At 41.8% G+C, this 13247-nt stretch overlaps 1 protein-coding gene across 1 annotated transcript in view; it reads right to left on the bottom strand.

Moving 5' to 3' along the window:
- The window catches only part of NCOA1 (nuclear receptor coactivator 1), a 178658-nt gene extending 166664 nt beyond the window's left edge, over positions 1 to 11994 (bottom strand). Inside the window, exon 1 of the mRNA XM_070428782.1 lies at positions 11978 to 11994. The gene's annotated coding sequence lies outside the window, so the exon portion shown is untranslated. The remainder of the gene's footprint in view (positions 1 to 11977) is intronic.
- Between the last annotated feature and the right edge of the window lie 1253 nt (positions 11995 to 13247).

The raw sequence follows: 13247 nt of genomic DNA, 5'->3' as shown, positions 1-13247 counted from the left end.
GGCATAGAGTTTTAAAGAAGAGGGTCACTGTACAAACATTCTACATCTATCTGAACTTTACTGTTTCCAGAGCAACAGCACTTGGGGTCCGCTTTGTGGTCCAGACTGGAGGTTGAGCCCTTTATACACAGCCATGCCTTACTTTGAACTGATCAAATCATTGCTTTATTCAAACTGCATCTGAACTGTGGTATTAAATAAAAGTAGGTATTACATAAACATAGGGCTTCATTTGAAGCATCTTAGAAATTTTTTTTAACAATTAAAAATTAAACAGTTTTTGCCTCTAAATGATAATGATTTTGAATTAAGTTTCTTAGAGTTTCTTTTTGTTCTAGTGCCCCTAAGCTGTTACTTGGGTGGTAAAACTCTTTGCCCAGGAAGTTGATTTATTAAAGCCAAATAAAGAACTTACTGTGCCGTAGTGTTCCACTATCACATACCAGGTTTTCTGATCTCTTTGCTGGGCCTTGTTCATTAGTTGCTGTAACTTGATTCCTATACAATAGGCAGCAGTTATTCTCCAAAATATTCTTAACTTCCATGTTAGTTAATTCACTTTTCAGAACTAAGTACTTAGCAACATCATCTTGCTTCATGCTTGGGGGTGAATTCTCCAGTGCAGCTCCAATGTGTCCAAGACCTAGTAGCAATGTAGGTGTGATCATATTTAAATGAGGTTTGGCTCAGTGGATAAAGCGTCAGCCTGTGGACTGAAGGGTCCTGGGTTTGATTTTGGTTAAGGGCACATGCCTGGGTTGCAGGCTTAATCCCCAATAGGGGGCATGCAGGAGGCAGCCAATCAATGATTGAGCTCTCATCATTGATTTTTCTATCTCTCTCTCCCTCTCCCTTCCTCTCTGAAATTAATAAAAGTATATTTCAAAAAAATAAAAGACAATCGTCTTTTCTTGAATGACCACTTCATACCTTCTAGTCTCAACAACTCTCCGGTTTCTCCTAAAAGTGAATGCTATCCAGGCATTCTGGTCTTAGAAGATGATGAATACATTTCCTTTGTGTTTTACATCTGAATTTTGGGGATTATATTCTCTATAATGGGCATTTTGTTTATTTTAAATTCTTCACTACTGAAAGCACGCCACATTGAACGCTTTCTTTGCACCTTCCTAAGATGACAATATCATCTATTTCCTCAAGCATGAATGATGTAAAACCAAGTCTTGCCTCCCTAACATATGTAGACTTCAATCAGACAGGTTGTAGCGGGTACTTCCCACTTTTGAAGTCTGAATACCAAAGCCAGTGTGTTTGTAGGAGGACTGGATTGGCAGTGGTCTGTGTTGTGAGCTCTGAGAGAGGCCAGATGTATCCCACCCCCACACTTACTAGAGTGCCTGCAATTTCAAAAACAGAGATTCATTCCTTTGGATTTGTAACTCACTATCTCAGGATGATCCTTTAAATAAATCATTTCTCCCTGATTATGGTTATTGTAGAAAATTGAGAACATACAGAGAAGTTGATAAAATAGAAATTACCTTAGACATCACTCCTTTGTTAATGTTTTGGTATTTCCTTCTTTTCCTTTTGTAGACATGAAATTGAATAGATAATCTTTTTAAAAGCTCTTTTGTTATGTATTTAAGCAACTTTACAGTAAAAGAAATCCGATTAATAGAAATTCCAAGCATTTCTCTAAATTTACTTCTGGTTCCTTCATTCATTCAGTAAATATTACTAAATTGCCTATCATATGCAAGGCCTTGCGCTACACACAGATTAGTGATATGACACTTTCACAGTATGTAAAAGTGCAGATATTTTTATAGATCAGTAATCAGACATGTAATCCACACATAAACCATTTTATGATCTAATTTTCTTTAAAGGTTGCATAGTGTTCAATTGTATTGATTTCACCATTCCCTATTATTGCAAATTTGAGGTTTGTTTTGCCTTCCTCTTGCTTTTGGATTCTTTCCTTAGACTTTATTCTTCAAAGAAGGTTATCAAACCAAAGGGCATAACTGTTACTTACTTAAGCAATCTTCTTTTGGAATTCATACATTTATAGGAGGAGAAACAAATTACTTTAGAAACTTACAGAATGCCTTAGACATCTCATGAATTCAATCAAGCAGATGGTTTTCTTCCCATTTAGGGAGGGAGGGGCGATGAGACAGGTAGTGTCACAGAGGGTAGGGCCACCCTCTTCAAGTTAGCCTTTCTGAGAGCAGCAGGAATGGTTGCTAGGAGTGACACTCTTTCCCATCATTGGGTTAGGCTGTAGATTCCACCAGCCTGTGAGCTCACTGAAGGCAGGACCCTCCACATCCAGCATGATAAAAGCCAACCGCCCTTGCTTTTCAGTAGGCTTGGCTTTCAGAGGAACCTGTACACTGATGCAACGAACAGTTATTGGTACACCGATTCATTCGTTCCTATTTCTGCGGACCAGTGATGACTGAGTTTTCCCGCGAAGATGGGACCTACCATCTGCTGGTGCTGGGGAACAGGGCCTCTTCCAAGGCAGCTGACACATGGATGAGAACTCATAGGGGTACCAATTAGTGCCCCGCTGAAGAGTTCCCAGGCAGATCCTGCTGAGGGATCCTCCCTGCTCGGCCCCTAGACAGCTCATGTGGGACTGGCGGTCCTGGGCCAAACTTTCCCTGCACGGAGCTGCAGATGATAGCAACTGTGGAACCTTCTGGGTGGTTACAGGGTGACAGAGCCCCCCCTCTCTCAGCTTGATGGGATGGATATACTCCTCTTTCCCTCCCTCCTTCCAGGGTTGCCCAAACTCTGCCAGCTGGGCAGTGGAAAAGCATGAGAAAGCAGAGAAGGAGAAATCGCTAGTATACTTCCTCAATGCAAGCTGGCAGGCCCTCAGTTTTCATTCTACAAGAATGATAAGTAGAGATTTTATCCAGAGATTCATTCATGAAATCATTTAATAAATAATTATTAAAAGCCCCACTATGTGCCCAGCATTGTGAAGTATTACGGATGCAGAGGGAACTACTTCTGACCTGAAAAGCTTACATTGTGGAAGGAACAGATAAACAATTCAATAAATGAAGGAAAGTTTTATATAAGTAAAATATATGAAGTACAAACATTAATGCTAAAATAACCCAATGCATTAGTCACTCTAATTCACTCTCAGAGTTTCCCTTCAGTACCAAGCTGAATAAAATTTACGAAGATTCTTCAGTTCAATTTAACAAACTGAGTGCCTTCTTCCTACAGTGGCTGGGAAGCTATAAAGACGCAAAAGGGGCCATCATCTTTTAATAGGGAAGTCTGATGTATTAAACTAACTGAAATACTTGTGCTTGGATGTCTTCATTTCGGGAAGGGAGAAGTACATCTTTCTATTCATGGAGTTCGCATGTGTCAGGGTGCGCTTCACACTCAGCATATCCTGAGTCCACAAGCTCAGAGCCTGCACATAGCAATAGCTTCTTGTTTGATGAGTGTCCGTAGCCATGATGCCAAGAGTATATTTTGCCCCTTTGCTCTTCCCCATTGCCCAGTCTTGTCACTGCCCTCCAGCCTCTCCTGTTCTCCCTTCTCCAACTACCCTTTCTTCGGGAGTTTGCTATCTCCTTGCTTTTCTAGTGTCCCTAGGGGCAGGAGACACTCTTACCCTGGCCTCTTTCCTTATCTAATTTCCTACAATCACAAACTCCTAAGGCAGGAAGAGGTCTCGGTACAACTTACATTAGATAAGGCACCTGAAGCCTGAAGAGCTTAAGTGACTTGTCCAAGGTCAAATAGCTAATTAGTTGCTAGTGACTTGTCCAACGTCAAAGAGCTAGTTCGTAGCAATTCTATAATATTTGTTGGAGGAATGAATGAATGATCAGGGAACCTCCCAATGCTGCACTTATGTGTCCAGTAGCAAAAACTTCGGTCCAAATGAAAGAAAAAAGAAAAGAGGCAAGAAGGAGGTTGAAATACCATACAGATGCCTGCTTTGGCCTCTTTGGCCACTGTACTGGATGACACCAAGGAAACCAAGACAAATTGTCACTGCCATACAGAGAAACCAACAGTTCTGGTGACTTCAGTGCTGATGCTAATTGGAACTGTACACTCCAGCATAAAATTATTTATCATCTGGCGTTCTGAATGCCAAGTGATATTTATCATGTAAATCTTTATAGGAGGACACTGAATAGCAAAGTAGCTGGTGCCCTTGACAGAAATTTTACCAAAAATGATAGATAAATTATACATATGCACAGGGGTGATATTCAAAATATTTAACAACGGGTATGACAGAACCCAACAGACCAGCCCTAGCAACCCAGGTTCTTGACAAGATTTAACCATAGAAAAGACTCAAAGAAAATGTTATGGCATGGAGGACCAATGGTGGAAAACCAAGCTTCAAGAAGTTTTAGGATGACTATAATACTAAGAGATACAATTATAATCCACTGAATGTTCTTGTGGGCCATGTAGGGATTCCACCTCTAATTTTGAAAGACAGAAAACCAAATACAGAAATTATAGATTTCCATGACTGCTCAAGGAAATAAGGACTTCCCTGTGTCTTACATTGTAGTTTGTACTAAAAAAAAAAACAACAAAAAAAACTAAGCAAGTATATCTGATGGAATGCCTCCCAAAACCCAGAGATATGTTAGCCAACAACCCACAGGCAATTGCCACAACTGTTTAGCCTCCGTTGGGAGGTGGAACTGATTACACAGGATTATAATTAACCAATCATTCGACAGGGTTATGGGCTGAATTGTGACCCTCCCCCGCAAATTCACATGTTGAAATCCTAACCCCCAGAACTTCAGAATGTGACTGTATTTGGAGAAAGGGCCTTTAATGAGATGATTAAGAGAAAATGAGGCTGAAAGGGTGGGCCCCAATCCAATCTGACTGTCCTTTATAAGAAGGGGAAATTTGATCACACAAAGAGACACCAGGTGGAGGGATTAAGAAGTACAAATTGGCAGTTATAAAAATAGTCGTGGGGATGTAAAGTACACCACAGGGAATATAGTCAATAATATTGTAATAACTATGCATGGTGTCCGATGGATACCAGACTTATCGGGGTGAGCACTTCATAAGGCATTTATAAATGTCTAATCACTATCTTGTACACTTTAAATCAAAATAATATTATATGTCATCTGTAATTGAAAAATAAATCTAAAAAGACAGGGATGCACTCATGCCCAGAGGAGAAACCTTGGGAGGACACGGTGAGAAGGTGGCCATCTGCAAGCCCAGGAAAGAGGCCTCATAAAAAAACCAAACCTGCCAACCCCTTGATCTTGGACTTCTAGCCTCCAGAACTGTGAGAAAATATATTTTTGTTACTTAAGCCACCTCCCTGGTCTGTGTATTTTGTTATGGCAGCCCTAGCAGACTAATACAAATAGGGACTTAGTGTAGGCCTAATGTGCAAGGTTACAGTGACAATCTCAACTAGGCTGTAATTATTTGAAGGCAGGACCTAAGTCTTATATTTCTTCATATTTCCCAAATGCCCAGTGAAGTTCCCTTCACAGAGCAGGACCTCAGCACAAAAACTTGAATTGATAATATATTTATATATATAAATGTCTAAGATGTCACTACCTTCAAGATACTTGAAACTGGCCTTAGAGATAAGACAGGTTTGGCAAAGTAACTAGCAAAGCAGAAGGACATATGGGGGGGGGGGGGGGGGGGGCGGTGAAGCACTAAAGGATCTGCAGGAGCATTTGTAAAGTTCCCGGTGGCTCAGATTCAGACAGGAAGGGAAGAAGCAGCGGGATTCTTGGGAGAGACAACAATGTAGGCAAAAGCAGAGAGTTAGAAATGCTTCGTTTCCCGTAATGACAGGGAAAATCATTATTCCAGCTAGAAGGGTATGTTCATGCAAAGAAAAAGAAAATAGACTGCATTTTAGAGAGTTTTGGATGCCAGTCTTAGACTGCAGGACTTGATCCTTGTCCTAACTCCCTTCTGGAACTAAGAGACCTCAGGTACTATTCCCACCTGGTTGTGGGAGTTGAGGCAGGGCAGGAGGGGAGGAGAGATTGGCACATGGAATTGCAAAGTGCAGGGAGGAGGAAGATCAAGGGACAGCAAACTGGGGCATAGCTAGGATCGCAATAAATGGATCAGAGAGGCAGAGCTACTTCTGAGGTAACCAGACTAACCTAGAGGTGCTGAGGCAGAGCAGGCTCTGAAAGAGAGGTGGGGAACAGCACCTGGAGCACTCCCTGAGGCCCTGGAATGTAGCACAAGAGCTTTATGGAAGCCCTATCTAAGGAGGGGGAGGGTGACATTAAGAGTTGGAAGCACATAGAAGCAGGGAACAAACTGTGGAATCTTAGAGGGAAGGCAGGGGTGAGTGGGTGGAAAGAGATCAACCAAAGAACTGGTATGCATATATGTATAATCCATGGACACAGACAATAGGGTGTGAAGGCCTGGGGTGGGGAGGAAGGGGGGCAGACTAGAAGGGGTCAATGAGAGGGGAAGGGGACATATGCAATACTTTCAACAATAAAGATTTTTTTTTAAAAGAGAGAGATGGGAGCATTCTGGACAATAGGTAGATAGTGAGGGACCACTGAAGGTTGTTGACCAGAGGACAACAAAATGGTATTTTAGAAAAATCAATTAAGTACACTATACAACAAGAGGTAGAAAGGATAGCACATCAAGACACGATCTGACGGTTTTGAAAATCATTTTGAAAATACCCAGTTTCATTTTTCTTTGCTTTACCATAGTACCTAACAGTCAGGCCTTACTAAATACATGTTAAATATGAAATGAATGCTTTCTGCAAGATGATTGCTTTAGTCTTTAAACTAAAAATATCTCCTAGAAAAAAGTAATTAATTAACGTCATGGTTTATAGATCAAATTCCTGTGAATTTGGACAATGTTAATCAATCCTACGTAGCATAATAAAAAAAATTCCTGGATGAACTAATAGAACTGAATTTCTAAACCTTGCAGGTTGAGGGTCTGATGCTTTATCAATTCTTTGGTTGAAAACTATGCCAGAACCAAAGCAGCTTCAGGGATATTGGTAGCTGGAACAAATGAACTGTCTTTCTGTGGCCCTGCTTTCTGATCAGAGAGCTTCAACTCCTTCTCTGCCCGAATTTCTCAGCTCAAAGTTCAATTCCTGGGATAAAAAATGTTGTTGGCTAAGCAAAGAGCAAACATCAAACTCTATGTTGGGGGTTGATGGCACAATGTCATTATGACAAACAACTCCATCAAAACCATGTATTGGACATACTAGGCAGGAGCAGCCACCAGGGAAGGAATTCTGGGAAGACAAAAAAAAATAACTGATGTCCACTCTAGGTACGTCCACGTCAATATTCCACCCTCAACAGTGTGTGGACAAGATGCTGTTTATTTGCCCTTCTACCCCTGAAAAGTTCACACATCGTATTTAATATCTGTCATTCCAGAGACCAAATCCTACACATAATGATGAAGTCATGGGCTGTGGAGCTTATCGATACGGAAGGATCTAATTTCCTGGAATTTCCAATACTGTCTCAGTATATCTTCATGATCTGGTACATTAAAATTGTTTCATTGTAGATAACATAACATATAAAAAAGTGCACAAATCATAAGTGCTTAGTTCAAAGAATGTTCACAAAATGAACAATAAGTGTAATCAGAACCCAGATTGTGAAACAGAATATAACCAGCACGGCAGAAGGTCTCCCTCAAGCCCTCTTCCTCCCAACAAAAGTAGCCACTAAACTAACTTCTACCAGTGAACTGCATGACAACATTTTATAGAGAAACTGTAATCAATGGGAAAACTAGTGATAAGTTCATAGAAAACTAAAGAAATTTAAAATAGTCCAGCCAGCGTGGCTCAGTGGTTGAGTATCTCCTATGAACCAGGAGGTCACAGTTTGTTTCCCGGTCAGGGCGCATGCCTGAGTTGAGGCTCGATCCCTAGTGTGAGGTCTGCAGGAGGCAGCTGATCAATGATTGTCTCTCTCATCATTAATGTTTCTGTCTCTCTCTCCCTCTCCCTTCGTCTCTGAAATCAATACAAAAATATTTTTTTTAAAAAGAAATTTAAAACAAAAAATATGGCATTTACGAACTATAGGGAAAAATGTATTTTAGAAATAAAACGTAATCTTAGTATACCATTTGGTTCAACTGTGAGGATTATTTATAAATTAGAGGCCCGATGCATGAAATTCGTGCAAGGGGCTTGGCCCTCACAGCCCCGGCTTCATCCGGAAGGTCATCCGGAAGGTCATTCGGCTGTCTGGTCTAATTAGCATATTACGCTTTTATTATTATAGATTATCTTCTATCTATCTATCTATCTATCTATCTATCATCTATCTATCTATCTATCTATCTATCTATCATCTATCTAAAAGCCTAATATGCTAAATGTCCCTCCGACCATTCAACCGTTCAACCAGTCGTTATGACGTGCACTGACCACCAGGGGGCAGATGCTCCAACTGGTAGGTTAGCTTGCTGCTGGGGTCCAGCTGAACAGGACTGGGTGAGATGGGCTGGACATGCCCTGGAGCCCTCCCATGGTCCTTCCTGGGCCCCGACTGTGCACCAGTGGGGTCCCTCAGCCTGGCCTGCACCCTCTTGCAATCTGGGACCCTTTGGGGTATGTCAGAGAGCCGGTCTTGGCTTAATCCACGCACCAGGCCTCTAGTCATAATATAATCACTGACTACTAATTTATCCAAAACTTATGATAACTTTTGAGTTCTCTGAGGGGGTCCAAGAAGTAACAATCATTTTCCCAACCTGAGTTCCAAAAAAAACCTGAGAAGTAAAACAAAAGAGTGGCAGAGAGAAGTTGAGATGTCACCTTTATATAACTGATAGAGGCCATGTTGAGGGTGTAGCATCAAATCTTTTTGCAAAGTGGGGTGGTTAATACAGAACCAGACTTGGGGAGAATCACTCCTCAGGTCTAGGCAGGGCTGGACCAAGACCAACTTTCTCACATGAGTCCCTGGTATTGCCGTTCTGCCAACAGGAGCTCCTTCCAGCCAGCAGGTGCCTATTTTCCATATAACACCATGAGATTGTTCAAAGTTGTCTCTAGAAAGTAGTTTAGTTTTTTATAAGGAGCAAAGTTTATCTCTAATTCTTTTGGTAAAAAGAAAACTGTTCTAGGCAGTATTCATGTAGGAGTATGTTTTAATTAAGATATAGCTAGTGCTATAAGAAATAAACTCCTAAATGTGTAATGTCTCAAACACAATATAAATTGATTTCTTGCTCATGGAACAGGCCAAATCATATGTTCCTCATCAGCGGAGGCAGCTTTGACATTTTCCACACAGGACTTCCAAGGTTGCACTCCTCATCTCAGCATAGAGAAATATGTGAGGGAGGCTTTTGTGGGTCAGGCCTGGAAGTGTCACTCACCATTTCCACTCACATTCAGAGGGCTACCCCTAAAAACCTAACTGCAAAGGAAGCTGGGAAATGTAGTCTAGCCATGAGTGGAAAAAGAGGAGGAGACTAAATTTTGGTGAACAGCTATCAATCTCTGCCACTAGGGGTGTGGTTCGGTTGGGCAGAACCTTATCTGTTTCACATTGCCTGCTGTGCCTAATACATAGTAGACACTCAAGAAATGTTTGTTGAAGAAATAATATTGTGGAAATAGCATGGGCTTCAAAATTAAGAAGACCTAAATTCTACTTCAAGCTCTGCCACTTTCGAACTATATTAATTTAGACCCAAACCTCAGTTTCTCCTCCATTAAATGGAGATGAAAATATGTTTGTGATCTGCCTCCCAGGCTATACCAGCCAGGTCTGGGAATGGATAGTGACTAAAAATATGCCAATAAAAATAGTATTTGTGAAATAGGCCTCTTTGATTTCTTCTCAAACAGCTTTGAGAGTGGGGAAGGGGTAATGGGATGTGGACCCATACGCCAGTGGTTGTCCCATAAGTATTCTTAATGAACCATAGTCATCCAAGCAGCCATGAAATCTACCATTTTCCTGTCTTTTTGGGTGTGGCATCCTGGGGTGACGTCTGCTGCCTAGGCTTCAAGGCCTAGGCTGAAGCTGCAGGTGCTTCATGCCTTCATGATCCCATCATCCCGCCAGAACCCCGTGGCTGAACTCTATTACATGAGTTGTCCAGCAAGGCTAATGTTTGTTTATACTCGTTTGTCCAATCTCACTAGGACTAAGGTAGCAATCCCCAGAACAGAGTTAGCAGATAATATTAGTGACAGGAAGCTTACAATGCTCATGACATCCCTTCTACTTTCACCCAAATTTGCCCCACTCTCCTTAGAATGAGTCATTATTCAGGACATTCTGAATTCTTCAAGCAAATGGGTCCCTTCCCACCAGGTTTCCAGGTATTCCTAGACCTGTCAGAACTCGGAATCCAGGTTAGGCAGTCAAACTTGGACTCCTCCACCCCATCCCACCCCTAACACCATCCTTATCTTCTTTACAGGGTGGATGTTGGCATTCAATAAGATAAAGTAGGCAAAATGCCAGACTTGGTGGTGGCATCATGAAGGTACACAATTAGTATTGGTTCCTTTCCTATTCCTTGGGATACTTCCAGCATCACTGAAATTGATAGACCCATCGTCTGTCCCCTGAAAGGAGCCCCTCGCTACATGCACTCTGGAATCTTGGGACAGATGGTTTAATGCTCCATTACTTTGGTATCTAGGGCAAGATCAGCAAATTCACAGTTAATATAGGGCCTAGGGAGCTTGAATTTTCAAAATAGAAAATAGGCCCTAGCTGGTTTGGCTCAATGGATAGAGCGTCAGCCTTTAAACCAAAGGGTCCCGGATTCGATTCTGGTCAAGGGCACATACATTGATTTCAGGTTCCTCCCCGGCCTGAGCTCTGGTCAGGGCTCGTGCAGGAGGCAACCGATCGGTGTGTTTCTCTCACACAGATGTTTCTCTTGGTCTTTCCCTCTCTCTTCCACTCACCCTAAAAGTCGATGGAAAAATATCCGTGGGTGAGGATTAACAACAACAACAACAAAACAGAAAATAGGAAGCTGATGGAGCCACAAGGGAGTGATATCATGATAGCAGCATATTTGCACATAGGATTTTTCCAAGTATCCACAGATATTTACTATTCAAATGAGCTGTGGGAGTTTCTAATGGCAGTGTTAGTATCCTAACAGCTGCAGTATATGAGACCCTCATTCCCGTTCTGATAGGAATCCAGAATTAGACCTCAAAATGCACATGAAAAGAGGGCAGAAAATATGCAAAATAAACATGATATACCAACAAGTGTCTTCTGGATGAAGTAGCCCAAAAGAAGCATGGAAAATAAGAGGTACTTGTAGTGACTGAGGAATGACCGGATAAGGAATCATCAGATAAGAAGGGACCAGGGAGTAGATGCTTTAACTGCTTTGATTATGGCACTGCAGAAGAAAACTCAGAACTTGGTGATGACTTAGATATGGGACATGATAGAGGAAAATGAACAAAAACCACCATGAGGTTAGAAGCGGGAGGTGCCCGGTAGTGCTCCTGAGCTAAGAGCATAGAACTGAGAGTTAGAAGACCTGTCTCTGTCACTTTGAACAAGTTAGACTTCTCCTTCCAAGAGTAACCACGCAGTAAATGACTGAAGGAATGAGCCCAGACTGGGCGCCATCCTACCTGTTATGGTCTAGAGCGAAAAGGTGAGCTAGGCAAGCCCAGTTCTTCTAACCTGGGTTTTTGGACTAAGAAACACAGCAATGGTGGCTGCAACTTAAAAGAGGCCAAATTGTCAACCCAAGTTGAAGCGGCAAAAAATAATGAGAAAGCAGAGGAAGCTGTCAGTAGACAGAGGAAAACGGAGATGCAGAGAGAAGCAGAGAAGCCACAAGCCCATAAGATGTAGCTCGTGCAGGGAAGACAGCCTTCCCATTTCAATATGAGTGTGTACACATCCTTATCTTAATGTACATTTTCCCAGAGATAATAGCTGGTAATAGCCTCCACTTATTAAGTACTTACTAGGTCCAAGGTCCTGGGTTACTTGCCTTATTTCTTTCCATTCTCCCTGAGTCTCTGTGAACGAGGTAATCTGATCACCTTCAGAGAGGCAGAAACTTGCTCAAGGTCATAGGCACTAGGGAGTGGCAAAATACCGACTCCAACCCAAGTTTGGCTGACTGCAAAATCTATGCTCTTCACACTATAGCGTGCTCCACCCCACCCCCATTCTCATCCCATCCCTGGTAATTAGAATAGACAGACTAAGCCAGTGGTTCTCAACCTTCCTAATGCCGCGACCCTTTAATACAGTTCCTTATGTTGTGGTGACCCCCAATTTCATTGTTACAAATTGAACATAATTAAAGCATAGTGATTAATCACAAAACAATATGTAATTATATATGTGTTTTCCGATGGTCTTAGGCGACCCCTATGAAAGGGTCGTTCGACCCCGAAAGGGATGGTGACCCACAGGTTGAGAACCGCTGGACTAAGCAGTTGTCTCTATTTAGAGGCCATAAAATATTCCCCTCCTCCTCCCATCAGTTTGAAATGTCAAAAGGCATCTCATTGGTTTATACCAGGAAAAAAATCACAATATCAGATTATTCAAGAAACTATGCTTGCACAATTGTTTCATGGACAAGGTAAGTGATATATATACCTGCTCTGAGCTCTTGCCTTCTGGGGAAGGAATACAGGACCTGTGGGATGGGGAAATAGGAGAAAAGATTAGAAAGTCACTCTTAATAAAGGGTTAACCTTTCAAAAAGTAGATTAAGAAGCAGGCCAGCAGGCGAGATCAGGAGATAGTGATAGGGGTGGGAGGGGGGGTCAGGAGAGCATCACTGCTTGGGATTTCAACAGGCTGGGTGGAATGTGACCCATCCTGTATGGGAGGATGAGGCCTCAAGTATGTTGGGAAAATGGGGCTTTGCTTCCCCGAGAGCCATTTGCGCTGAGAACTGGACCTTCATTTAGAAGGGGGTCAAGGTTACCTGGTAGAACTAACAATCACAAAGTAAAGTTAATTAATGAATTAATTATCTATTTGTCAATAATTTATTAATCGAGCTCTTAACAGGTGTTAGATAAGTTTAAACAATGAAACTATGTGCCTACAATTTGCCAACTTCATACAGTGTGTAATTTAGGCTTTCCACACAGGAGCAAACTGGTTTTGGCTCTCACTCCTTGCCTGTACAAGTTGGGATAAAAGAAAGTAACGTAGCAGGGACCTTGGAGAGAAGAAAGAGAAGTAAGTCTGCAATCCCTGGAATTTGGTCAA

The sequence above is a fragment of the Myotis yumanensis genome, unplaced genomic scaffold (assembly GCF_028538775.1).
Source record: "Myotis yumanensis isolate MYYU_CA2020_CCGP unplaced genomic scaffold, mMyoYum1.0.hap1 SCAF_11, whole genome shotgun sequence".
In the NCBI taxonomy this organism is placed as follows: Eukaryota; Metazoa; Chordata; class Mammalia; order Chiroptera; family Vespertilionidae; genus Myotis; species Myotis yumanensis.
This window is presented reverse-complemented; position numbering and strand designations above follow the sequence as displayed.